The sequence below is a fragment of the Nicotiana sylvestris genome, chromosome 1, assembly GCF_000393655.2.
Source record: "Nicotiana sylvestris chromosome 1, ASM39365v2, whole genome shotgun sequence".
Lineage (NCBI taxonomy): Eukaryota > Viridiplantae > Streptophyta > Magnoliopsida > Solanales > Solanaceae > Nicotiana > Nicotiana sylvestris.
This window is the reverse complement of record NC_091057.1, coordinates 32,269,695-32,296,137: the sequence shown is the minus strand read 5'-3', so window position 1 is coordinate 32,296,137 and position 26,443 is coordinate 32,269,695. Positions and strand designations below refer to the sequence as shown.

Sequence of the window (26,443 nt, the reverse complement as noted above, 5' to 3'; positions counted from 1 at the left end):
TTGTTGTAATATAGAAATATGTTAGTTTAAATCGTTTGAATCTAACATGTTTGTTGTTTAATTGAGACATGATAATTCATGTTCATTTTGTGTTTGAAGTTCATGTTAATCCAGTAATTTAATGTGATTTTATGTTTTAGTTTTTAATTTTTTGATTTAGTTTGAATCATGTATCTTTGTTGTAATTTTGTGGGATTTAATTTGAAGATCAATTGATTATTTGAGTTTAGTGATTTGAATCTGTTTATTTATTTTGTTTAAGTTTAATTTGAATTTGAGCTCATGATTTGAATATACTTGTTTGTTATTGTTGTTGAATCTGAAAGTAGATTTGTTGTTTAAAGATTGTTCAATCAAAATAATTCCAGTTGTTTCTTTGTTGTTCATCATATAGTTTGAGTTTGTTCATAAAATCTGATTAGGAATTGGTTATAGCTGCTATATTTTGGTTAGAATTGATTAGTTGAACTTGTTATAGCTGACGGGGTAGATTGGTAAATTACAATGTTTTCAGGGTCAAAATGGTAATTTCAGTAAGGTCAGAGGGGTATTTTTGGAATTAAAATTCTGAACAATTATTTATTTTGAGTGCTCTGTCAATTAAGATTAAAATAATATTAAAATAATCAATAATGGGGGGACAAGATATAAAGGTGGGGAATAATGTAATTGTTTAATATAAGCATGGGGAACAAGATATAATGAGGGGAGGATAATGTATTTGTTTAATATAATGGGGGACAAAACATTAGGTAGTGGGATTAAAAGGGGGATGAGTGGAAGATAGTGAGTTTTAATTTTTTTAAAAATGCTGAAAGATGGGAATAAATAGGGGGACTTGGACAGATTTAAAGGGAGGATAGAGAAAAAAAGAGAGAGCTGAATATTGAAGAGAGAGAAAAATTCCGGAAATACTAAGATTCAAAAAATAAAAATAAAAATATTCTGGAAATTCAAAAGAAGAATAGTATACACCTGATATACAATCTAAATATTCTGATATACGAATTCAGAAATTAAGGGTTAAACACTAACTAGTCTTTCAAATCTGAAAAGATTCCCTTTGCTTCTGTCCGTTGATTGTTGTTGGTGTTTCTGAATTTTTATCTTGATTTTAAAATCTGTCACTAGTTTCTCGTTGCTGGTTGTTACTGGTTGCTGGGGTTGCTGTTGTTGCATGCTACTGAATTTCTGCTGATCTCCCTTTTCTTTTGCTTCCAATATCTGGTACACAACTGACACGTTGGTTACTGTAAACTGAAACATGAAGCATGAATATGAAATGAAGAGTTGAAGTTCTGAATTTATTTTAATTATATTCTGAATTTTATTTGTATATATAAATTATTTAGCTTACTTTAATCAGAATCAGGTAGCTATCTAATATATATAGTGGAACATCTGATGATAGCTTAACGGACGAACCATCTATGTATTGCCTAAAAAATAAATAAATGGTGTAGTAACTCTGTCTAGTTAATTTGTTAGTGATCTAGATTATTCTTAAACATTCAACAGTTAGTTCATTAAACGAATAGACCATTTTGGAACTTGTATGAATATTGTTTAGTTAAATACCATTGATCAATTTCAGCATGTAAATGGTCTAGGACTAAAATTAGATTGCCAAGTTTTTTTTAATTTGACAAACTGTGAACATGCCTAGTATAATGTAACTAGGTAGTAACATGTGAATAAGATGACCCAGGTCCAGTTTTATGCCATACACGTTGGGTCTGGGCCCGCATTGGCAATAGACTGCCCTGCTTGCATCATTTTCAGATTTTACGAATCATATTCGGAACTCAACTATAACAACTCGTAAGCATGTAAATAAATTAGGACCTTTTTCTTTTTTTTCATTTTGTAGAGACAAATTTAATAGAAAAAATGTAGGCACTTTAGGATTATCCGGTTAAAATAAATGAGATGAGCCTCACCCAATAAAATGTATAAGATGCGGGGCCCTCAATAAAAGGTTAATAATTGTATAAATTTCGGGATCGTTCGTTTAACAAATTTCACGACCTTACCCAAAAAATAATGATACGCTAGTCGCTTTAGGCGCGCCTTTAACAAATTATTTTCTTAAATATGGGTGTGCATTTATGTAACCCAAATCCAAATCTCAACAGAGTCGAAATATGCCGATAACCACGGGTACATTGATGTGACGTGGTTCGAGATATATTTTCACGATGTTGCAATTCTCTATAAAAATAATAATAACAATAAAAGCGGTTAAAAGTTAAAATTGCACTATAGTTTTTGAACATGTATTAAAATCAGATATTTTAGCCATTACAACAGTTTAAGTGACCGTGCTAGAACCACGGGATTCGGGGGTGCCTAACACCTTCCCTCGGGTCAACATAATTCCTTACTTAGAATTTCTGGTTCGCAGACTTCATTTGGAAAGTCTAATATTTTCCTCGATTCGGGATTAAATTGGTGACTTGGGACACCCTAAATCTCCCAAGTGGCGACTCTGAATAAATAAATAAATCTCGTTTCGATTGTCCTTTAATTGGAAAAAACTCCCTTCCGCGCCCCTTCACGGGCGGCACGGGAGGAAAAAGGAGGTGTGACATGGGCGAGGAAGTTCGTCCCTGGCTGGCACAGTATTTGGCAATCCTAAGTACCACCCCTGACTGGTCAACTGCGGGCGTCAAGATTCTATGACGTAGTTTGAACTTCGAGGCAAGGGGGTGGGAAAATTTTGTATGTAGCAGGTTGGACCCCACGACTCATAACAACTCCCTCCCTCTTCACCAGGCAGTTTTGATGGCTTCGATTATGGCGGGATACCCAATCAATATGGTAAATGTGATGTCGAGGATAATTACAATTGTGGGTGTTGAGAATGACAGAAACTTACCTTTCCCAAGCTTTTTGACTATTTACTTCCGGGACCTCAAAGTTGAAAAGAGGCCGTTTGATATAAAGGTCAAAGCGAAGGCCCCATTTTCTTGGTATAACATGCAAGGGAATGATAATCTCAAGAGCAAGAACTTCAAGGGAACAACTACTGCTCCAACTGGCCAGTCTGAAGAGCCTGTTGTGGTAGTGGCTCCTGCTCAGCCTGCCTCCACCTCCACTGATATCCCTCCTGGCCCATCCACCTCAGCAGACCCGGAGTACCATCTTCCCGTTCCTATCCAGTGACTGCCCACCGACTGAGCCAGACTCTTCTCAATATCAACAACTGGATGCAGACTGCATCATCCAAGTTGTCTACCCTCACTACCACAGTACAGGCTCAGCCCGCACCTCCACCTCCACAGGCCCCCTAGTCCATAGAGGATGCTCTCAAGGAGATTTTATCCAACCAAAAGAAAATCCTCGACACTCAGAAGGTGCTCACAGATGCAGTTGTTTCACACATCCAGGCTCTCAAGGAGTTTGCTAAGGATCACAGAAAGTTGAGGAAGACGCGGGCTTTCAAGGAGTCCGTAAAGGCGCTGAGGGTTGATGTTGACAAAATAAAGGCAGTTCATCCGCCTTTGGACTTATTGCTGTAGGACCCAATACCATCAACTTATCCCCAGTTCGAGCAGTCCTAGAGGCCTCCCAAGAGGAAGAGGATGATTTCCAGAGCGGACGATGCAGTCATCCAGTTGGCAGACCTATCGGAGGCCTCCTCCAGTCAACCATAGGATGCACCTCAGGAGCCTGTCCAGGCCCAAGTCCCAGCAGCACAACAGCAGGCCACAAGGAACTAGTTTGAGGTTCCCGAGCATAGTAATGACCCAGGTACCACTCAGGAGCCCATGCAGACAGACAGGCCATATGGAGTCCCTATATCCCTTTTCCCTTTCTCTTTTTGGTGCTTTATTTAGTTTAGTTGGCATTGGGGACAATGCCAGCTTTCATCTGAGGGGGTAGGCCCTACTTTTATGGATTCATTCGGATGATTGTATATATATTCGATATTTTTTATGCTTTCTTTATCTTTTCATCTTTGGGTTGTATATAATTTTACCGTTTCGTTACATTTATCGCACTTTTATTTTACTTTGGGTTTGTATATAAAGTTATGCTACATTGTACATATTCATCCCATCTATTGTATATTCGACAAATCTCCTCTTGTATATATTCATTTTACTTTCCGCGACTTTTCGTTCTTAGCTTCTTATTTATGATTCATAACTTCTTGTTTTGAAAGCTTGCAATAAGCCTTTGGTTTTCTTAATACCACAGTTCTTTCCAAAGGTGGAGTTTTGTGTGAACCGGGTGGCTCTTCCCTATGATGGATGGCGTGACAACCTTCTTAAGGGTTTGAGTCCGTTTTTCTTTTTTGTTTTTAGTAGTTAGTAGTTAAGGGTACCTCAATCAAAGCTTCACTTGGGCCTAGCGTATTAGCCTTTGATCTTATGGTCAAAAATAAATTGTTGTGTTTAGGATGTGAAAGTCGTAACCTTGAGACTCTTGTGTTGACCGATAATCATCAAGTGGTTTTTCGGGACCAGTATGTGCTCAAATCTTATCTAAGGTCGTTGTGGGCCCCCGACTCTATGTCTTTAGCGACCCTTGTGTGGTGAGTAATTGCATTGAAAGTCCAAGTCCCGAGACATTGGTCTAGAACTTGCCCTGAATGTTTTTTGAGGCGAAATCCTAAGTGAATTTTGACTTGAGACATGATTATAGGCTCTCCCTGGTCCAAATGATAGCTTGAACACTTCCATAACCTACCAATGATAAGATCCTTAGTCAACCCTTTTGAGCCTTAGACCTTTTCCCTTCAAGACCCATAATACAAGCCTATACCCATTCTAAAACATACCCTCTCTTAGCACCCGATCTTTCCTTTAGCACATGACAAAAGCATAAGTTTGACGGGAGAGACGAGGATTGCAATAAAGTGGTAAAAAGGCACAAAAATGAAGAAAAGGAAAGGCAATGAAAAAAAAGAAAAACAAAAAGATAAAAAGAATGTTCAATGTGAAAAAAGAATAAAAAGAGACTCAAGAAAAGTAATGAATGAAAGGTGTGGAAAGTTGAAAAAAAAAGAAAAGGTTTGAAATGTATAAGAAAGAGTGACAATGTATCTCTCTAACCCCTTAGAAAGAAGTGAAATGACCCAAAGAGTCAAGTGAAAGCGTGCCAAATGAAACACAGAAGTGCTTAAGGGAAGATGGAACCTACTCAGACCAAATATCTCCTACCCTAAATCAAAAGCCTTCACAAAGTCTCCACAAAAGCCCTATATGATCTTGAGTTGAATGAAGCTTACATTAGTGGTGACTCACATAAGGGGCAAGCATATGGTACTTAGAGTCGGACTTGTGACTTTTTCTTGAGAGAGATGAGTGGATTTCCAATAACCTCGTTTTGAGTGCCACTATTCTAAAGGTGAGGTTTGCTGAGGGAGAGTTGAGGATGTGTGAGTTTGGGTTCCACAATGACCAAAGTAATAGAAAGAGTTCTTTGATGTGTTGAGTCAATTCTTGATGCTCTTGTGTCGCACTTAATCCATGGAGTTTCAAAGAGTAAAAGTTGTTAATGATTCATTTGTATTGAGGGCAATTGTTAGTCCCAATTGATGCTAGATGAGGTTACTTTAGGACAACTGAAACTTCTTGGATGTTCTCTTAAGGGGTGAGTCTTATTTTGTTTGCTTGAGGAAAAATAAAAGCTTAAGTTTGGGGGAGTTAATAACTAGGTATTTTGATGCATTTTATACTCCTTCTTGCTTATGTTTTAATTAGAAATTCGTACAAAATAGTCCCAAAAGGTCACAAGTTGTGCTTGATTGTAGGTTTGATCAAAAAAGTTACAAGAGTCAAAGGTCAGCTCAAAAGAAGTGAAACTTGCACAAGTACCAAGACAAGACAAAGCTTAGGCAAAACAGGCCCAATACGGCTACACACCATTCTATGCGGCCCGCACAAGGAGGTTCAGAGAGGTGGCATTCAGGCAAAAAGGGCGATGCGACTGCACTAGGTTTTGTGCGGTCCATACTAGGATTAATGCGGTCGCACTAGGTTTTGTGCGGTCCGCACTAGGATCAATGCGACCGCACTCGATTTAGTGTGGTCCGCAATAAGAAGGATCAGAGAGTGTCAACTTCCGAGTTTCAAGCCAATGCGGTCCGCGCTCTATTTCATGCGGACCGCACTAGAAGCCTCTACGGCCGCAGTCCATTCTCTGTGGTCTGCAGTGCCTGAGTTCAGAAAGATGGGTTTTCAAGTGCAAAGCCTTAGTGCGGCCACACACCATTTTGTGTGGTCCGCACTAGCCCTGCATGGGTATTTTTGTCCATATTTTTCAGCTTAGTATAAATAGCTTCTTTTCCCATTTTAGGATATCAGATAGTTTTTAGTTGTAGTTGCGCTCGTGGGTTCGAAGTCTTTAACTATTTTGGGCAATTTATGTACATTTCAACATTGAATCTTATTGTTTATCTTGGTAATTAATTAATATGAGTTGTTCTTCATCTATTTCTTGCTTTTCTTCTTTAATTATGAGTAGCTATACCCATAAGCTAGGGTTGTGGCTCAACCCTAGTGTGAATAATTGATGAGTCTTGTGTTTTAGGGCTAGATTGACTATGGGTGTTTGATATTTGGGCTAATTTCATATTTAATTGTTGAATTAGTGGTTGCAAACACTAGTTTGTGTTTAATTGACTTGAGCTCTTCTTGAGAAAGAGAGCTTGAGTCTCTGAAATTGGTCCAACAAGGAATTTGGGCGTACTCAAGAGATTGATAGCTCCAATTAAAGGGTTAAACCTCGAGAGAGTAATACCCGACTAGAACCTTGATTGCTTGCGCAAATTTGCATACCCAATTGATCTTGAAAAAGTTAATTCGGGCAAAATCACTCGAACCACCGAAAGGTGTAGAGTGGGTAAAATCGTGCAACGGTTATATCATACTCCCCAAATATGTCAATCATGCCTTAGACTCAAGTATCCGTTAATTGACCACCTAGGCGGAAGTCATTACCCTAGTGCCTTTTAAACTATTTGAACAACCCGTTTTAGTTTAACTCGTAGTTCAATCTAGTTTCATTTATCATTGTAGTTTGATAAAAGTAGAAGTAAAACAAAACCCCAAAAATGTATAGAAGTGTAATTTGGAACACCTACGCAACTCTAAACTAGATAGATACCCGACTCCAAATTCTAGCTCTCTGTGAAAATTGATCCCGACCCTAAATCGGGTAAAAGCTTTTTCGACACTCTCTCGCTACTCAATAGTAGTGCAGGGTAGGCTTCGATCAACTTTTTGGCGTCGTTACTCAATAGTAGTGCGGGGTAGGATTCGACACTCTCTCGCTACTCAATAGTAGTGCAGGGTAGGCTAACGTTACTCCTTGCACCTTTTGTGCAGATCCAGGCGTTTCTGGACCAGGTAGCGGGTGTTGATTATTCAGTTGTAGATCCATCAGAGTTAGCAAGGTAGCTGCCTGACGATCGCAACCCTACTTTCCTCCCTCTTTATCTTTCCTTAGTTGTATTCAATTATTTCCAGACTATGTTAGTCTTGATATTGTCAGACGATTGTAGTAGATGCTTATGACTAGTGACACCTCGATGTAGGACTTTCTTTTTCCGCACTTTTATTTTGATTTGAACTTCTTATGAAGATTTTATATTAAATAGCTTTGGGATTATCTTGAAAAAAAATGAAAATATCGTTTGTTTGGGTAATGTGTCGGCTTTCCTAGTACCACGATAGGCGCCATCACGGCATGGTTAGTTTTTGGGTTATGATAAAAACACAATCTACGACCATCAACTCCCATATATACTAGTTAGAATAGAAATGATAATAAAATATTGAAAAATGCAATAAAATATAAGTAGAAAAAAGACTTCTAGTACCATATGATACCGGTATGATATACATGTATACCTATATGATTGCTCTAGAATATTGCTACAACTATCTACGACTATACTACTGTACCAAAATATTAAAGGATGCAATAAAAGTATGAGAAAATTACATGCTCGCATTGCAAGCTAAATATTCGCAAGACAACTTGCTCATTCCGAATCCTAACAGGGTATATAGTTGTATGAGATCGTTCGAACAATTGCCTATAACTATAAAAACTATTACATAATACACATAATCTATGTCCATTGGCACAAAAAAATTCGAGCACTGCAAATCATATTCATATAAATAATTTCATAATAGAATTCACTTAAAAATGCAGCTAAAATAATTTAAAAAATGTTCAAACTACCATATGATACCAATCCGGCATATAACTATACGAACATGGTATACAGTTTTATTGGTTAATTCCCGGTAACTATATGACTTTACTACTATTACGTAACACACATCCATAAAGAGAAAAATAAAAAAAATATTGTACCACATATTAATATAATAAAGTATTTCAAAATATTGTACTATATTACTATTATTAAAAGAAAACCAAATAGTATACCAATTAAATGCACCTAATACAACCAAAAAATAATTCATCTAGCATATGATACCAATATACTAGTATATAAATATACTAATAGGGTATATAGTTGTACGGGGTCATTCCAACAATTGCATATAAATATAAAAACTATTATATAATACACAAAATCTATGACCATAGGTACAAGAAAATCCAACACAATAGAACATGATCATATAAATCATTTCAGAATAGAATTCACTTAAAAATGCAGCTAAAACAACCAAAAAATATTCCAACTACCATATGATACCAATATGACATATAATTATACCAATAGGGTATACAGTTCTACGAATTAATTTCAGACAACTATATATGACTATACTACTATTACATAATACACATGCATAAAAAGAAAAATTAAAAAATAGTGTACCACATATTAATATAATAATGTATTTCAAGATATTGTACTATAATACGATTATATAAAACAAATGCATAAAGAAAAAAATCAAAATGATTACATAATACACATGCATAAAGGAAATTTAAAAATTCAAGATAATGTACTATTCTACTATTACTAAAGAAAAATCAAACAATGCACCAATTAAATGTAGATAATACAACTAAAAAAAATTCCAACTAACATATGATATAAGTATAGTATATAGCTATACCAACAGGGTATACAATTGTATGCAAAGAGTTTAAAAAAGATTTTTTTAATTCAATTATTAAACTAAAATAATATCAATTGTCAATAAAAAAATTTAAAAATTCTAAAAGGACCTAATTGCAAGAGTATACCGTTACATATATAGTATAATATAATAGTATATCATTGGAATGAATTGTATACCAAAATGGTATATAATATATCATTTTGATATACAATATAAATTCTTCTTCGTCAATTCAACACAATAAATTATACACTATTGAATTAACCAAAATGGTATATAATATGTTATTTTGGTATATAGAAGATTTATTTATTCTTCAAAAGAAAAAAATAGTATACGATTGTAGTTAATTATGTACTCTTGAATTAATTATTGTATACCAATAGAGTATACAATATATCATTTTGGTATACAATACAAATCTGTCTTCTTTGCTAGTTCAACTCAATTTCAACCCAAAATTTAAAAATCTACTCTATAATCTCCACCAAAGTGACTCGGAATATAGCCACTTCCTCCAACTAACATTTCGAACATACCCTGTCAGAATCGGATCAAAATAACCACAAACTCAACAAACCTAATTTATGAGTTTCAAACTTCAAGGTCCTCCAATGACAAATTAATATTTGTCACAATTCAATCTTCAAAAAATCATCATTAACACCAAAACTTGCGACAAAGAGCGTCGGCAATTAAAATTTGTTATTACATACATAACCTCACAAATTTGTAGCAAACTGAAAACTTAGAAATTTTTATCCTTTTTTGATAGATCTTTCTTTTTAAACTTTTTTTTTTAGCTGGGACAAATGATAAAGATAGGAGAGAGAGGTAAATAGATCATATATCTAATGAAATTTTGTAGGGATATTGGCAAAAGGAAAGAAAGAGAAAGAACGGAGAAAATGATAAGAGAAGAAAGCAAAAAGGAGGAGAAAAATTAGCGTTAACAAGAACAAAACAGGAAGAAGGATTAACGGGGAATTACTTTTGGTTGCACCGGTATAATTGTAATTATTTTTAGAATAGGTAAAAACGGATAATTATTTTGGGTAGAATAGGTGTATAACATAATTTGCTCACTATTAAATTTAGAGTTTCATTCAAAACGATCCTATTGTATAAAATTAAACACTAAATAGTCTTTCAAATATTTAAAAATCTTGCACATCTTGTCCTATCTGACTATACTAAAGTTAGTATAATCGCATGTCTTTCCAAACGTATAAAGATTGACTTGATTATTTTTCTATTAATCCCAATTACTTTGAACTATGACTGAGAAAGTAAGAGGTTTGCCTCAATTGAGAAATTTGTGTCAAACGAATAAGTTTTAGTTGAAGAGGTGAATAAGAAGTGTAGCACTTAAGTGAATTCCACTATTGGAGTGTAGAAACCTTTTTTTTTGGTTGACAAAAATAGTATAATAAATTTGAATAAACAATACAGAGATAAGAAGAAAAGTAATAAAAAAAAAAGGTGTAAATGAGACAAGAAAAATAAAATCAAAGTGTTAGTATTTGTTTTGGATGGAAAGGAATGGACTACTTTTCTAACGCTGGAAATTAATTCAATGATCTTGAAAATGGATGGTCTTGATTTTTTGAGCCCCACTTGCTCCATGGACAACCTTTTAAGATCAAAAGTCATAGAACAAGTGAAGGGCTAACACTTTTTAAACTTGAAGTCATGCCTAATTGCCTATAGAGTAAGTGGGGCCAAAAAATAAGAGTGACGTTGAAGTGTCCTATTTGTGCAAATCACCTTTGCTAACATCCATGTTGAAAAAATGGCACCACGTGACAACACATAAGAGGATTTGATAATTTTTTAGCCTTATATTAGGTTTGACAAAGGTAATATCTAGAATTGCAATAACTATAGGGGTATTACGTTGCTTAGTCATATAATGAAAGTGTGGGAGAGGGTGATGAAAGTGGGGGTGAGGAGGTCGGTGTCCATATCAGAGAACCAATTCGGGTTCATGACTGGCCGTTTAACTACGGAAGCTATCCATCTCATCAGGAGGTTGGTGGAACAGTACAAGGATAGGAAGAAGGATTTACACATGGTGTTTATTGACCTCCCGAAAGCGTACGACAAGGTCCCGAGAGAGGTTGGAGGCTAAAGGTGTTCCGGTAACATACATTAGGGTGATTAAGGACATGTACGATGGAGCTAAGACTCGGGTTAAGACAATTGATGTTTGGTTATAATTACATATTTTTTATGCATTACTTACCTTACATTTTGGAGCTTTGATGCTAAACTATACTATATTTATGTTTAATTGAGCTTATTTTATATGTAGGTATTGAAGACGGAATTGGGAGCAAAGTAGAGATTTTACGTATATTTTATTACTACAAGAATCAAGAATGAATTGTGATTATTTGATAATGGAAAATATTATGATATCATAATTAAACAATGATTAAGACAAAAAGAAACAAAGGGAAAGGAAAAAGAAAGAAACAGCAACGAGAGAGTTAGGCAGCAAATCAAAAGGACAAACGAAGCAGCAAAGCACTCGGGCGACGCGAGCTTTGAAGCTCGCTATATAGTATGCAGCGCGAGCTACTTAGCTCGCGGTGGAGCTGGCGGCGCACAGGCTGAGGCGAGGTGGACCAGGCATTTTGCCTCGCGAGGCACGGTCTATAACGGGTGTGTTCCGGGTTTTTAAAACCTATTTTGTCTCCTATTTGGTTTTGGAGGGTTTTTTCTTACACATATAAATAGTTATTAAACACCAAATTTGACTGGGGGAGAACATACTTTTGACCTAGGAAGCGAACGGAGCCGCCGTGGAGACCGACATTCATCAGATTCCATCTTTCTTCCATCAAACTTAGTAATTTTTATGTTTCTTTGTATGATTTGTTGTTTTGCTACCATATCTACATGGAGCTAAACTTCGATTTCTAGGGTTGTGGTTCTTCATGACTATTATTATTCAGATATTAATTTTTGGTTTCTTAGTTTATTGTATTGATTTATTTATTTAATCCTGCACTTAATTATTTGATTGCTTGATCACCAATTGAATACTATTTACGAATCTTGAATTAAACTCAAACGTGAAAATTCTAGATTGCATATAGGATTGAGTAGAACAAGTTCTTGAATCCAGGCATCGGGGAATGGATTCGCGATTAGGATAGACATATACCTAATTACCTTGCTTGGTTGATGTACAGGAATTATGAATGCGTTCTTGTTTATTCTAACTCCATAGACATATAGGTGTTAGGTTAGCTTGAATAAGCAAGTAAGAATTCGACAGATTATTATGAGCAATATTAACCATGTCAACCATTAAACTAGATAAATTAGTTAGTCAATTCAATTGAACAATACAATAAGAATGTTAGATAACCCATGACCCTAGATCGTTTTCATTACATTAATATCATAAAAATATGCTTTTCCCTTGTTCAGAGTTTACCATTTATTTTCTTTTATTTTGATTAGTTTAGAATCGAATATTTTTAGGTTTAATTCTTGTTTAGATAATTAGGAAAATCTAATTTAGTTAATAGTTAATCACAAGTCCTCGTGGGTTCGACATCCGACTTTTAGTCACTTTATTACTTGACGACCGCGTATATTTGCGTGTGCATTTGGCCGCAACAAGTTTTTGGCGCCGTTGTCGGGGACTTAGAAATTAGCTGTTTTTCTATATTACACTTTTAATTTATCCAAAAAAAAAATTGTATATATTTTTATTTTTATAAATATTTGATATTTTTCTCTTAGTGTGTTTCTAGTTCTCAACATGACACCTGGGGATGAAGTATCCGGAGGTAAGATTATTGACAAAGACGCTTGGTTGACGGATGACTTTTATGGCCCGTATTTTTGGGCTTGTCATGACCTGACCTCGTGGAAGTCTGAATTTGAATATGGGAGTAAGGGTTGGTGTTGTGACGAATATTATCGATTAAGGGAATATGCGAAACGACGTTGTTTATTAACAATATTGACGAATGAGTGGTCTAAGGAGAGAGTTGATCTTGCACTAGAAATTAACAGGTTTGGCTTGGCTCTGCGCAACTTAGATGCAGATTTGAGTGCAAAGGTTGATGCGTGTAAACCCCAACAATTTAATGATGAGTTGTGTGAAGCTAAAAAAAAATCTTCTAGACCAAATTGAGGAGCTAAAACGAGAATACCAATCATTATACCATATTTTTCCTTGAGGATGTCAATGTTGGGAAAAGTGTTTTAGAGTCATTTGAGGGAGTAGAGAATGTTATATTTGAAGACTCTAGTGCATGTAAATATAAGGATGGAAAGAATAATACAATTCTAGAGTTAGGACCTATTGATCCTCATTCTATATATTTTTCAACATTGTGTTTGGATGATGACATGGAAATCGAGTCATCTGAGCCTTTGGAGGAGCAAATGGATGAGGAACGAGGTGTTTACAATCTGGAATTTGTCATGCTAGAGAGACAGAATTATATACCTCGTTTGAAAGCCAAGAAGTGTAAAATGCGATATTGGTTGCTTGGCCCAATTACAATTGTCCCACCACCCCGGGAGCATAATAAAAAACTTGATGCCAAATTAGGGGTACAATTCATAAGTTCAAGGTGGAGGCATAAAGTGGTTCAAGTCGTGCCGCGACGTTAAATTAGGCGCTTGTTGGGAGGTGCGAGCGGTTGACTTTGTCAGGTGTGAGAAGAGGTAGAGGGCGGCCTAAGAAATATTGGGCAGAGGTGATCACGTAGGACATGGCGCGACTCCAGCTCACCGAGGACATAACCTTAGATAGAAAGGCTTGGAGGGCGAGTATTAGGGTCGTAGGTTAGTAGGTAGTTGAGCGTTTTTCTTCTCTGTTACGGGTGTTAGGCTAGTTTGTAGTGTCTTGCTTTAGATTGTTAGTGGAACTTGTTATGTTTGTATGGTTTTCTGCTTCGATTGCCTAGTACCTTTCCATTATTTTGATTATTGATATTGCTTTTTCCATTTATTTTTCTGATTCTTAGGTTGCTGGCACTGTCTTCTTGACATATGTGGTTGTTATTGTTCTGTCAAAATTTGTAAAATACAACTTAGTATATCTAGAAAAATCATTAATAAAAGTTACATAATATCTTTTACCACCTCTAGTCATAGTCTGCTTCAAGTCGCCTAAATCAGTGTGAATTCAAGATAACAATTCAGTTTCTCTATTTACGGAAAAATAGGTTTTTCTAGTACTTTTAGCTTCAGCACATATTTCACACTTGTTAATATTATTTGAGTCTAAACCAGATATTAATCTTAGTGACTACATTTTCTATATATGTGACATTAACATGTCCTAGTCTAGCATGTCATAGAGAAATAGACTCAACCATATAAGCAGAATTAGATACATTTCCATTGATAACATCAGAAATATTAAGTACAAAGAGTCCTTGGTTACAATAGCCCTTTCCCACAAACACATTATTTTTGGTCATTATAATCTTATCAGATTCAAATGACACTTTCACTCCGGCTCTTCCCAACAAGGATACAGAGATCAAGTTTGCCCTCATAGTAGGAAAATGCAGTACATTAAGAAGGGCTAAAGTTTTTCTCGAAGTGAGTTTCAGGAGAACGTTACCCTTACCCAAGACTTTGGTAGTACTTGAGTCTCCAAGATAGACTTCTTCTCTATCATCCTCTACATGAGTATAAGAGGAAAATGCTTCTCGATTTGCACAAATGTGCCGAGTAGCCCCAGAATCTATCACCCATTCTTTTGCATGTATTACAATGTTTACTTGGGAAATGACAACTGCAATAATATCACTTCCTTCAGCTAAGTTAGCCTTAGGAGTATTAGTTTTTTCTTTGTCATTTCTTGCTCTGTACTTGCACTGTGAGGCATGATGACCTGGTTTTTCACAAACAAAACAAGAGCCCTTTTTTTTTTTTAAGGTTAGGATTTTTAGGCTTGCAACCTTGAAACTTATTCTCGTACCTTTTGCGGTTGTTGTTGCTGGTTTGCACGAAGTTTGCTTTAAGAGCTGTCATCCTAGCTTTGGCAGATTCTTTCCTGTTGGAATCTTCAATTAGGATGTGGGTCACAATTTCCTCAATAGTGAAATTTTTCTGTTTGTGCTTTAAGTTGTTTTTGTAGTCACTCCATGAGTCAGACAACTTCTCAATTAGTACTCCAGCAACAAACTTCTCTGGTAAAGACATCCCCTCGGCCTTCAAGTTTTCTAACAATTTTTGAAATTCGTTAATTTGTATGTTCATCTCTTTATCATCTCTCATATGCCACTGATAAAATTTTCCTACTACAAATTTTTGTTTTGTAGCATCTTCAGCAGTGAATTTTTTAATTAAAGCTTCCCATATAGCTTTTGCTTCTTTATAACTGCAATACATGTCAAACAGTTCGTTAGAAATAGTTTGCAATATTGTATGACGGCATAACTTGTTGGCATATTGCCATGATTCCACTATTCTATTATCAGCGTCTGCACTAGGTTGTGGATGCAGCATTGCATGTGCAACACCATGGACATCAAACAGTGAGAAAATACGTTCTTGCCAACGTTTGAAATTTTCATTGGCGAAAATTTCAATGTTTGACGCATCTGGAAATGGCCTGACATATGGCAGTGCAACTGGGGCTGGAGCAGCGGATGTAACGTCAATATTGGCGGTATCAGTAGTATTTTCAGCACCAGTGTTTGCCATAATTTCTTAGATTGTAGGGAAATGACACCGAAAAGTAACGATAGTAATAATTCTGCAATAATATTATTTGTGAGCGGAAATACACGAATTGGCTTGAGTCGTGCTGGGCACTGTCCTAAGAAACTATTTCAGTAGTGTGAAATGTCTCTCCAGGATTAAACAAGCCTACCTCTATTAGGGAGGATACACGAATCAGCAAAATAGTAAATTACAAACCCAACTATTTTAAAAGAGGGAACAAACAAAGTAGACTACAAATGTTTTACAGAGGTAAGAAAAGGAAGTAGGGAGGAAAGAAAGAGACAAAGTAAAAATATGCTGATACATGATGTCTACTTGAAGGCCTATTTATAGGCTAATTGAGGGGCTTAGGTCATGCCAAGTGTATGACACTTGTTTAGTACTTCCCATGCAAGTTGCCACATGGTCGGACATTTGTCCATTTTTTGGGAAATATTACAACAGTTACTGCTTGTCTTTTCGTGAGTCGAGGGTCTATCGGAAACAACCTCTCTACCTTCAAGGTGGGGGTATGGTCTGCACACACACTACCCTCCCTAGACCCCACTTGGGAAATTACACTAGGTTTGTTGTCGTTGTTGGTGGTGCAAGATTGTGCTGGTTAAATTTTTTTGGAGTATGTAACTTGCTATTTGGTATTTTGTAATTATCGGAAGGAGCATTACCTTTGACTATCAACTCTGTGGTTTAGATGACTAATGCATCTTTTTATGAGAATTTTTGTTCTTTGGCTTTCATATGTAGTCTTGATTCATAATTTAAAATTTAACTCTGTAACATGCAATTTATGAAAATTTAACATTTCTCTCGATAATATTTGGACATCATTCTTGTGATTGTGACAGTATAGAGCTGAAAAATTCTTCTAGTTTAATTTATGAAATTGTACATTTGTATAATGTAGGTGTCTCCAACTTTGAGATTTGTCATGGATGGTGAAGTGCCCAATTACTTGCTTGCTAAAGACTTGATTTTGCAAGTAAGTTATTTTTAGATACTCTGTAGCTCATCTACGAGCTACATCTTTGGCGGTCCGATAAGTTCCTAAGTTCGAATTCTGTTGTATGTCGGTGAATTTCATGCTGCAGATTATTGGTGAAATATCTGTGGCTGGTGCTACATACAAAACAATGGAGTTCGCTGGCACCACAGTTGAAAGCTTGAGTGTAAGCATTCTTGATATCTTTTTATGGAATTAAGCAGGTTGCATATATATAAGTAGTTAAACATCTTTCGTTGCTCTAATAGATGGAAGAAAGAATGACACTATGCAACATGGTTGTTGAAGCTGGTGGAAAGAATGGTGTCATCCCAGCCGATAAAACAACATATGACTATCTTAAGGTAATTCATATTTAGAACCGTGAGTTTATTTCACTTCTTTAAATCCTGCCCCCTTGCATACAAATCAATAATGTCGTTGAGAATGAAGAAAAAGGGCTTCTACTCCAAAGTTAATATATTTTTATATTATGCTGTCGCAGGACAAGACATCTGTACCATATAGCCTGTTTATAGTGATGGAGGAGCCAGGTATTCATCACTGTATACATTTTCTTCTGTAGTTGTAATTTAAATTGACATTATTCTAGTGTGCATATCTCATCTGGTATTCTACTCTTATCCAAAATCAGTATTTTGTTGTCATTATTAGGTTCGTAACGCGATGGCTATAACGTTGTGAGATCTTTTTGTGTTTGTCTCAGATTTCTTAAAGAATACCGAATTGATATCTCCAAGTTGGAACCTTTGGTGGCAAAGGTTGGTTACTCTACCCTTTCTTATTTGTTGAATGCATCACCGGTTAGGAAATTTGATTGTATCAGGTTAATAACATAAGTTTCATATAATTGATAAGATATTAAAAGCTTGTATGTGGATCAATTACATTTCAAAAACAACTAGTATAACGATGATCTCTAGGTTTATTTTCGTCTTGCTCAGTGTTGATTTCTTTTGCGCGCTTTCAAGCTGGTGTTTTGATTTCATCTGCTCTAAATGTTCAATGTTTTCTGCATTTTGCAGCCTCATTCACCTGATAATCGTGCTTTGGAAAGAGAATGCAAGGATGTGAAAATCGACAGAGTATATATTGGATCTTGTACTGGTGGAAAGACAGAGGACTTCATGTCTGCTGCAAAACTTTTCCTAGCTTCTGTAAGATGTTGCTCCTTTTTATGTCTCACAACGCGATTATCTTGTTCTTTTTTTCATTAAGGCCTGTACGCCAAATATTAGTTTTAAAAAAAAAAAATTGGATACCAAAGGTGAAGCAAGCCATCGGCCCAAATGTTTCATTTCATGTTGGATCATGTGTCTTATATGCAAGTCAAAAATTCTGTTTTCCTTTAGACTTGTTGCTAGACTATATTAGCATGTGAAAACATGCAAATGATACCTTGGCATTCTGATTGTTCCCACTTATCCCTCTTTTTAACTATATTATTGTGGCACTATTTCCTTGTTTTTACATAGCTTCAACTCCTGCTAGATCATTATTGTCAATTATTACCCCGGAGCAAGACTCAAAATTTACGAGACAGATCTTCTATTATCATTATGCTATGGTTTCATCCTGTTTTAGATATGAAGTGCAGTAGTGCACGTCGATGAGTTAACTAGCCACGTCTAGTTAAGCAGGTTAAATTAGATATTCATTCTGTCTAAACAAATGACTGTGGCTGGTGCAGGGAAAGAAAGTGAAGGTTCCAGCTTTCCTTGTTCCTGCTACTCGAGAGGTTTGTAATATTATCTTTCAATACTAGCCAACTACGATGTCAATGTAGACGAACTGTATGATGCAAATATTTGAAAATGTTTCAGGTGTGGATGGATATATATTGTCTCCCGGTTCCAGGATCCGGTGGTAAAACATGTTCCGAGATTTTCCAGGAAGCTGGTTGTTATGAACCTGCAAGTCCTAGTTGTGGTGCTTGTCCTGGCGGCCTTCCAGACACTTATGGACGGCTCAATGAACCTAAGGCAAGCTGTTAATTATTTTATATGAATGCTTAACTTGTTAATATGCTCTCACAAGCAATGGCGGAGCCAGAATTTTACCAATAGGGTGTCAAAATATACAACAACAACCCAGTGTATTTCCACAAGTGGGGTCTGGGAAGGGTAGGACGTATGCACCCTGAAAAGGCAATGAGACTGTTTCCGATAGACCCTCAGCTAAAGAAAGGAGCACTGATAGCAAGTAATAACAGTATAAGATATTTAGAAAACTGAAACCAAGATAGCAAAGTAAAAGATGAAAGAAGCACAATGGGTGTTGAATATATTAAAAAAACACCGAAAAAGCCACGGGATTCAACATACATAAAAAGGTTTCTACACCTAACTACATAGTGTATTTTTCCCGCGAAGGGTTGTCAATTGACACCCCTTCACTCAACGTGGCTTCGCCACTGCCCACAGTAGGGCAAGTTATTAATTCTTCTATAAGAATATTGGGGTATTTGGCTTTGATACTACTAAAAATTAAAAGCCACTGGCTCTTATCAGGCAAATTAGGATATTGTTACTGAGTTTTTTCCTAGAGCAGGATATTTTTAGTGCACTAAAGTCATTTGGTTTGACATCAAATACCTCACAAGCAGATAGCTAGAGTTAGGATATGTTTATTTAGAGCTAATAATCAAGGTGAAATCAAAACAAGAGTAGGAATATACCTAAAAAGATAAGGAGGACGCGACAGTAGAGAAAGAACACAATAGCACAAACTGAATTTTGTAAACAATTAAGCAGAGAAAGAACACAATAGCACAAACTGAATTTCGCAAACAATCTTTCTGGTGTCAAAAGTGAAAGCAATCATGGAATAGTAGGGAAAAAAGATCAATTTTGCTAACTGCATTGTAGGCATTTACCTGACTATATGAGTTACTATTGTTTTTCAGGTATGTGTCTCGACCACGAACAGGAACTTTCCAGGTAGAATGGGGCACATTGAAGGTCAGATATATCTTGCATCCCCATATACAGCTGCAGCATCAGCATTGACTGGTTATCTCACTGATCCTAGAGATTTTTTGATGTGAAGTTGTTGAGAGTAATTCATTCTCGAAGTTGGACAATATGCTTTACACTAGCAGATGAGGGGGGTTAAGCTCTTGCTTTTGATGTTATGGTATCCATTAAAGGGCTGTTTTATTCTGTTTTTCATTTTTTGGTTTTTATGTTTTGGAACTTGAATAAATCCTTGTGATGGTGGTGCAATGAGAATACGAAAATTGTTTAAGGTAATATTCTGGTTCAAGACTCCTTTGAGCTCAAAAAGATAATATTTGGTGTACTTTTTTGCTAGCATATATTGTCACGACCCTAAACTGACCCGGTCGTGATGGCGCCTATCGTGAAACTAGGCCAGGCGACACAACCCCAAAACCAACCAAACATTTATAATAAGTCATGTAAAACCATTAATTAGCTAAAATCCCATAGAATAAGGTAGAATAAACAGGCGGAAACAAAACACAGCCTGACATCAGGGTGTCACCAGTCATGAGCAACTACAACTCGTCTAGGAATAAGAAAAGACAACATAGTCTGAAACAAATGCTAATACAAAGCTAAATAAGATAGGAAGGAGAAGCACTGGGCTGCGAACGCCAAACAACTACCCAGTCGACTCCGGAGACCTGCTGGAAAGCTGATCAACACTCGCTACCGCGACCCGAGACTCCTGAATCTGCACACAGGGTGCAGGGAGTAATGTGAGCACGCCAACTCAGTAAGTAATAAAAGTAAAGGCAGTTGAGCAGTAAGAAAACACGTAAACCACAGCATAACGCTACAACAAAACAGTATAAGTTCAAAACAATGTAGTAAAGCAATAAAACTCGTAAAAACATCTCAGTGCAGTAAAACCCTTTTTAAAATATCTGTCAATAGTTTCAAACGAGTGATGAAAATAGTGAGAAAAAGAATAGATACGTAAACAGCCCCTCGGGCAAAACATATACCACAACCGCCCCTCGGGTAAGATATCAATAGAACCAGCCCCTTAGGCTATCTCACAACCACTCATAACCAGCCCCTTGGGCAGTAACATAAAACAACACCACCCCTCAGGCAATATCACATCTCACACTAGGTACCCGCGCTCACTGGGGGTGTTTAGACTCCGGAGGAGCTCCTACAGCCCAAGCGCTATAACAAGCCATCTCGTGACATAATCAAACAGGCCCTCGGCCTCATAACAAGCCACCTCGTGGCATACGAACTCAGGCCCTCGACCGCATAATCATGAATCAGTAACACACTGCTGCGGTGCGCAGCCCGATCCCATAATATCCTCACAATGCAGGCCCTCGGCCTCACTCAGTCAGAAATCTCTCAAGCCACTCGGGCAATAGTAAAACATGATGCTCATCCCAAAAAGTCATTTAAAATATCAAAAATAGAGTAAATATGGTTGAGTTATAAAAAACAGTAGAATACAACATGAGTGAGTACAAATGTGAAGTCAAAACAGTAAGGAATAGTAGTAAAAATCCCCTAAGGGTCCAAAGCAGTTGGCACGAGGCCCAAATATGGCGTTCAACCCAAAACATGGTAATACTTTCCAGAACACAATGATATCAAACCGTTTTAAATCAAATGCGCGACTTAATAGTCATATGGGACGGACTAATACACAATCCTCAATGGTATACGACCCCACGCTCGTCATCTAGCGTGTGCGTCACCCCAAAGTAGCACAACAATGTGAAATCTGGGGTTTCATACCCTCAGGACAACATTTACAATCGTTACTTACCTTAATCCGGTCCAAACTCTAGCCCGCGATGCCTTAATCCGTTACGCCTCTGGATGCTCAAAATCTAGCCAAAAACAGATTCATACCATCAAAACATGTTAAGGGAACAAATCGCACTCGAAAATAAACCAATTTACATCAAAAATCTCGAAATTGGCCAAACCCGACCCCTGGGCCCACATCTCGGATTCTGATAAAAATCACAAAACTAGAATCCTTACACTCTCATGAGTTTATACATATCAAACACATCAAAATCCGACCACAAACAACCCCTCAAATCCTCAAATCCAAGTCTCTAATTTCAAGCCCTAACTTCCCAATTTTAGGCTTTAGATTCCACAAATTTCATATCTAATTAGGTAGAAATCACAATAGGATCAAGTATCGAGTCCAAAAATCTTACCTCCAAGTGTTTCCCTTTGATTCCCTCTTCAATCCTTCTCAAAAAGCTACAAAATCGCTCAAAACTGGTGGAAGATAGACCAAAAATCGCAAACATGACTATTTAAACATTCTACCCAGGTGACCTTTCCTTCTTCACGAACGCGGTCAAAGCCTAGCGTTCGCGAAGCACAAAAACTCATTGACCAGAAATTGTCTTACGCGAACGTGACACACCAATCGCGAACGCGAAGCACAAACGATCAGGGCTCCAGCTGCTCCAATTACTCTATGCGAACGCGGTACCCACATCGCATTCGCGATGCACAGTCAGCCTTACCCTTCGTGAACGCGGGACCAACATCGCGAACGCGTAGGCCAAAACTCTGCAACCGAAACAGTAGAAAATTTGCAACTTTCAAAACAAGGATTTGATTTGTTTAACCACCCGAAACTCATCTGAGGCCCTCAGGACTTCAACCAAACATGCCAACACATCCCATAACATCATTAAAACTTGTTACAACCTTCGGAACGCTCAAAACAACATCAAAACATCAAATCATCATCGGATTCAAGCCTAAGAAATTACAAAACTTCCAAATTCCGATTTCGATCAAAAAGTCTATCAAACCTCGTCCGAATGACCTGAAATTTTGCACACATGTCTCAAATGACACAACGGACGTACTCCAACTTCCCGAATTCCATTCTGACCCCTATATCAAAATTTTCACTATCAACCAGAAAATGGCAAAATTCCAATTTCGCCAATTCAAGCCTAAATCTACCCCGGACCTCCAAAACCCATTACTATCATGCTCCTAAGTCCCAAATCACCTCCCGAAGCTATCTGAATCATAAAAAAAAAATTCCGAGATTGTTTACTCACAAGTCAACTTCCGGTTGACTTTTCCAACAAAAGGGCCAACTTAAGAGACTAAGTGTCTCATTTCTCTACAAAACCACTCCGAACCCAAACTAACCAACACAATGCGATGAAATACAGCTGAACAACATATAAAGAAGCAGAAATGGGGCAAACGAAGCGATAACTCATGAAACGACCGGCCGGGTCATTACATCCTCCCCTTCTTAAACAAACATTCGTCCTCGAACGAGTCAAGAAACACACCTGAAGCCTCAAATAGTTGAGGACATCTACTCCGCATCTCCCGCTCGGTCTCCTAGGTAGAATCCTCCACGGGCTAACCTCTCCACTGCACTTTTACTGAAGCTATATCCTTTGATCACAACTTTTAAACCTGACACTCCAAAATAGCTGCTGGCTCCACATCATAAGTCAAATCACTGTCCAACTGAACCGTGCTGATATCCAAAACATAAGACGGATCGCCAATATACTTTCGGAGCATAGAAACATGAAATATCGGATGCACACTTGATAAGCTGGGTGGTAAAACGAGTTCATAAGCCACCTCCCTAATCCTCCGAAGCACCTCAAAAGGCCCAATGAACCGAGTACTCAATTTACCCTTCTTCCGAAATCTCATAACACCCTTCATGGGTGAAACCTTCAATAGAATCTTCTCCCCAACCATGTAGGACACATCACGAACCTTCCTGTCAGCATAACTCTTTTGTCTCGACTGCGCTATATGAAGCCGCTCCTAAATCACCTTCACCTTGTCTAAAGCATCCTGCACCAAGTCTATACCCAAAAGCCTAGCCTCACCCGGCTCAAACTACCCAACTGGAGATCTACACCGTCTCCCATACAAAGCCTCATATGGAGCCATCTGAATACTCGATTGATAACTGTTGTTATGAGCAAACTCCGCGAGCGATAGAAACTGATCCTATGAACCTCTAAAATCAATGACACAAGCGCGTAACATGTCCTCCAATATCTGAATAGTGCGCTCGGACTGCCCGTCCGTCTGAGGTTGAAAAACCGTGCTCAACTCAACCTGAGTACCCAACTCTCTCTACACGGCCCTCCAAAATTGCGAAGTAAACTGAGTACCTCTATCTGAAATGATGGAAACTGGGACACCATGCAAACGAACAATCACTCAGATATAGATCTTTGCCAACCGCTCTGAAGAATAAGTAGTACACACAGGAATGAAGTGTGCGAACTTGGTCAGGCGATCCACAATCACGCAAATAGCATCGAACTTCTTCAAAGTCCATGGGAGCCCAACTACAAAGTCCATGGTGATCCGCTCCCACTTCCACTCTGAATATCTATTTGCTGAAGCAAGCCACCCGATCTCTGATGCTCATATTTCACTTGTTGACAATTGAGACACTGAGCTACAAATTGTACAATGTCCTTCTTCATTCTCCTCCACTAATAGTGTTGCCTTAAATACTGATATATCTTCACGGCACCCGGATGGATGGAATACCGCGAACTATGGGCCTCCTCCAGAATCAACTCCCGAAGCCCATCTATATTGGGCACACATATCTGGCCTTGCATCCTCAATACCCCATCATCACCAATAGTCACATCTCTGGCATCGTCGTGCTGAACTTTGTCCTTAAGGACAAGCAAATGAGGATCATCATACATGCGCTCTCTGATGCGATCAAATAAGGAAGACTAAGAAATCACACAATCCAATACCCGATTGGACTCCGAAATATCCAACCTCGCGAACCGATTGGCCAAGGCTTAAACATCAACTACAAGAGGTCTCTCCCCAACAGGAATATATGCCAAGCTCCCCATACTCACCGCCTTCCTGCTTAAAGCATCGGCCACTACATTGGCCTTCCCCGGATGGTACAAGATAGTAATATCATAGTCCTTTAGCAGCTCCAACCATCTCTGCTGCTAGATCCTTCTACTTGAACAAGTGCTGGAGGCTACGATGATTAGTAAACACCTCACAAGACACACCATAAAGATAGTGCCTCCAAATCTTCAACGCTGAACAATGGCAGCCAACTCCAAATCATGAACAAGGTAGTTCTTCTCATGGGGCTTCAAGTGGCGAGAAGCATAAGCAATAACTCTACTCTCCTGCATCAACACACATCCAATACCAACTCTTGAAGCATCGCAATACACTGTATATGAACCTAAAACTGATGGCAAAACTAATAGTAGAGTTGTGGTCAAGGCAATCTTGAGCTTCTGGAAGCTCTCCTCACACTCATCCAACCACCTCAATGGAGCACCCTTTTGAGTCTATTTGGTCAAGGGTGATGCTATTAACGAAAATCCCTGAACGAATCAACGGTAATAACATGCCAGTCCCAGAAAGCTGCGAATCTCTGTGGCTGAGGACAGTCTGGGCCAACTCTGAATGGCCTCTATCTTCTTCGGATCAACCTGAATACCCTCAGTGGACACCACGTGCCCCAGGAAAGCCACTGAACTGAGCCAAAACTCACACTTGGAGAACTTTGCATAAAGCTTCTCCTCCCTCAACCTCTACAATACAACTCTCAAATGCTCCGCGTGCTCCTTCTAACTATGCGAGTACACCAGAATATCATCAATGAAAACAATCACAAACAAGTTGAGATAAGGCAGAAACACGCTACTCATCAAATGCATGAACGCTGTTAAGGCATTGGTCAGCCCAAAAGACATCACAAGGAATTCATAATGACCATATCGGGTCCTGAAAGCTGTCTTAAGAATATCTGAGTCTTTGATCTTCAACTGGTGATAGCCTGAATGGAGATCAATCTTGTAGAACACTCTCGCTCCCTGAAGCTGGTCAAATAAATCATCGATGCGAGGCAAATGATAGTTGTTCTTGATTGTAACTTTGTTCAACTACCTGTAATCAATGCACATCCTTATCGTGCCATCCTTCTTCAAAAATAGAACATGCGCACCCCAAGGCGACACACTAGGCCGAATAAACCCCTTTATCAAGGAGTTCCTGAAGCTGCTCCTTCAACTCCTTCAGCTCCGCGGGTGCCATACGATATAGTTGAATAGAAATGGGCTGAGTGCTCGGCACCAGATCAATACCAAAATCAATATCCCTGTCCGGTGGCATGCCCGGCAGGTCTGCAGGAAACACATCGGGAAAATCCCTCAATACAGGAATAGAATCAATACTAGGAGTCTCTGCACTGACATCCCTCACAAAGGCTAAGTATGAAAGACAACCTTTCCCAACCATCCGTTGGGCCTTCAAGAACGAAATCACCCTACCGGGGACAAAATCAGTCGAACCTCACCATTCAATCCGTGGCACACCCGGCATAGCCAACGTCACTGTCTTAGCATGATAGTCCAATATAGCCTAACACGGAGATAGCCAATCCATGCCCAATATCATATCAAAGTCCACCATACAAAGCAATAAAAGGTTCACTCGGGTCTCCAGACCCCCAATAGTCACCACACACGACCGGCACACACGGTCAACAACAATAGTATTGTCCACCGAAGTAGATACAAGAACATATGAAATAAGAGACTCACGGGGCGTATCCAAATAATGAGCAAAATATGATGACACATATGAAAAAGTGGAACCGGGATCAAATAACACAAAGGCATCTCCGTGGCAGACTG

The 26,443-nt window shown here is 38.0% G+C and overlaps 1 pseudogene; it reads left to right on the top strand.

Moving 5' to 3' along the window:
• The first annotated feature begins 15,103 nt into the window (after positions 1-15,103).
• Positions 15,104-20,021, top strand: LOC104232840 (3-isopropylmalate dehydratase large subunit, chloroplastic-like; annotated as a pseudogene).
• The last annotated feature ends 6,422 nt before the right edge of the window (positions 20,022-26,443 follow it).